This window comes from Mesitornis unicolor, unplaced genomic scaffold (assembly GCF_000695765.1).
Source record: "Mesitornis unicolor isolate BGI_N332 unplaced genomic scaffold, ASM69576v1 scaffold26695, whole genome shotgun sequence".
Lineage (NCBI taxonomy): Eukaryota > Metazoa > Chordata > Aves > Mesitornithiformes > Mesitornithidae > Mesitornis > Mesitornis unicolor.
Window position 1 is genome coordinate 3,176 of NW_010183892.1, and position 3,110 is coordinate 6,285.

Below are 3,110 nucleotides of genomic sequence, written 5' to 3' on the forward strand. Positions count from 1 at the left end.
GCTCCCCAAACGCCAGCGGCCTGGGCGCTGACCTGGGATGAACCGCTAAACCGCAGCCAGCCCCGTCCGTTCCTTCGCCTTTGGCAGGGAGCAGAAACAAGCTGTTTTCTGTCCCGTTTCCAAACGGCCCCGCTCGCTCTCCACGGGGACGGTTGGACGAGGTCCAGCTCGCTCCTCGGGGCTGAGCTTTGCCCTTTGTCCACCCCATTGGCAGGGAGGGCGGTACCCGGAGAGGATGGGGCAGCAGAAGGACAGAGGGACAAGGGGCGTTAGACAGGAACGAGCTGAGGAAAGTCTCCTTGGTTTGAGCCGGTCTAATTCCTGAATTTAAGCCCTCTTGCATCCTGCTAATTTCCAGGGCTTCCAAAGGGGGATGGAGGCAAGCTTCACCCCGCTGGGCTGTAATGCTGCAGATTTACGGCTGTGCCACGCTTGTGTGAGTCAACTCTCAGAGCCTGCAGCCTTCGGGCAGGAGGAGAGGGGGCTGAGGCTCAGGGATGCAGTCACTGGGCGGATGCAAGGCAGGGGCTGGCCCTGTTTTGCCAAAAGGCCTCTCTGTTAGCAATTTGCAGATCTTGAGGGGAAAACAACATCTGCGCGGAGGATTCTGCCTTCCCTTTTTGTGTCCGTCCAGATGATCAAATGCAGGTCCCTGGTGGGCTGGAGCTCGCTTCCCCGGCAGCTCAGCTGTGGCTGATGGCTCTCAGATGTTTGTGGAGGTGACATCAAAGTCTGCAGCGTGACAGATCCATTCATCCTTGCGCTGAACCTCCCTGCTGACGGAGGTGTCTCACCCTCTGAGGAGCAGATGGATACACAGGAAACCTTGCACAAGGTGCTGTCGCTGCTGCGGAGCTGTCGAAGGCTCTCAGCCAACTTCAGCCAGGCTCCAAATCCCTCGTTTCAGGGCTGGATCAGAAATGTGGCCCGTGGAGTAGCAGAGAGAGGTAGGAGAGACCTGGGAGCGTGGTGGTGGTGAGAGCTGCCCTGGCTGAAGGACAGGAGCTGGTCATGGCTGTGTCTCCCCTGAGTCCAAGCAAGCTGGGCAGCTTTTCCACATCAGCACACGCAGGGACAGGGTTGTGCTGTGGGACGTTGTCATGTAGGGAACCTCCCTGACCGTCAGACCAGTTTCCCTGATCACCTCCTCCTGCGTGGGCTTGAGAAACACCCGGGGGCAGGGGTTTCCCTGAAAGCCATTGGTGTTCTCCACGCTGCTGTGGCTGCAGGGAGCTGCGGGTGACTGCGTGCAGGCCTCGGCACAAGGCTCCCGAATTTCTGATTAAAAATGGCACAGTTCTCCAGGTGAGTCAGCGGGGTGATGGGTGCACGGCTCTCCCATAGCCACGCTGCACTGGCAAACAGTATTTACCCACCGCTTACGTGTTTTAATTTTGCAAAGGGCGTGGATCTGGGTGCTGCCTCCCCTCCCAGCCCCTGCCAGGGAGGATTTCTTGATAAGCCCAGAGAAACTGGGTTCTCGCCGGATGAATTTTGGCAGAGGAGGAGGCGCTGCTGGCTGCGGGCGGCTCTTGGCGGTGCCGGCGCGGCCCCGCTTGTCACGAGGAGTTGCGCAAACGTGGCCGATCAAAAGGAGAGAAACATCTGGGGGCTGTTAGGAGGAAAGGAGCGGGCTCTGGCTTTGGAGGAAGGAGATGGGTTCATGAGCCGGGCTCTGGAGCTGCTGCTTCAAAGGAAGCCTGAGCGAAGGTGGAGGCAGCGTTTGGTTGTGTAAGGGGCTCAGCCCGTGCGTCGTGTCCGTGTCTTTGAACTTCAGCGCGAGGCATTAATCCCGTGGCCGGCTCCTGCGTGACTTCCCCGATGCAATGAGCTTCTCAATGCAGGGCTTGCTATGTTTTCGGGATCTCCCACTTGCAGAGACATCATCCATGGCCTCAGGCTCCATGGTGGGAGCAACTCAAGCTCTTGGTTTTGCATTTACCAGCATTTTTGGGGAGGAAGGGAGCGGGTTTTGGCTCCAGCTGCCATCAAACCAACCCCTCCACAGCTCTGAGCCTGCCCCTAGAAGCTGAGGAGGACGGGCAGGCTGCAGGGATGGTCTGGTGCCCCCAGCCCTCCCACACCAAGGGTTTTGCACTGAAATTAATGCCTGTATGCAGATAAACTCGTCAGCCTGCAGTCACCCTGCCAGGCTCCGTGGGGATAACGAGGCAGCTTCATTAGCGATCCTCCCCAGCACGGCCGTGCACACCACCTCCGTTCGCAGGGCGGCAGGAGAGGAGCCATGGGGATGTCCTGGCACGTTGAGGAGCCTGCGGCAGGGCAGAAATGCTGCTCTGCTGGCTCGGTGGCTCTCCCAGCCTCACATCTTGGCAGCGGGGAGCTTGAGGATCAAAGGATCCAGGAGAGCTGCTGGTTTGAACCACGGGTGCAGCAGGCTGGAGCACGTCGGGGCGGCTGGTGGGTCGTGGGGTGCTGTTGTTGTTGAGGGCCGCAGGGGGAAGCGTGGGGTGTAAACCTGGTGGCATCTGCCAGCCAGCGGTGTGGGTGCTCGCTGGCCCAACTGCTCTGCTCCAGGGGATGCAGAGGGGCTGTGGGTGCTGCCCTGGGTCAGGACCCCTTGCAGGAGTGGTTAGGTATTGTGTTGTGGCTCACAAATGCCCTTCCTGGGTGCCTGGAGAGGGAAGGAGGGGAGCTTTTGCCTCCATCCCCAAGCCAGGAGCTCAGCTTCCTTCCTGCCCGCCAGCCTCGTGACCAGTGCTGTTAGGAAGTGGGATTGCCCCACTCCTCCTGGGCATTGCCTCTGCCAGCGCTGCTGCTTTCCAAGGAACCCACAGCACAACCCACGCTGCAGCCCCCACTGTCCCCAGGGTGCAGGCTCTGCAGGCAGTGACCCTGTGTCGGGGTCTGGTGACACTCCAGGTCTGACGTCTCCCATTGCGCGGCGGTGGCTTCTGCCCATCCCGTTCCTGCTCTCCCATCGCTCTGCCTGCAGCAGGGGAGGCTGCAGCTCCCGATGTCCTTCCCTCCCTGTCCCTTGGAGCTGGATCCGGCCTCGGAAATCCCTCCTGGGGAAGAACAGCAAGAGGGCAGATGGCACCGGCTGCTCCCCAGCGAAGGCCAGGCCCCTCGCAGGGCAGCGTTTAACG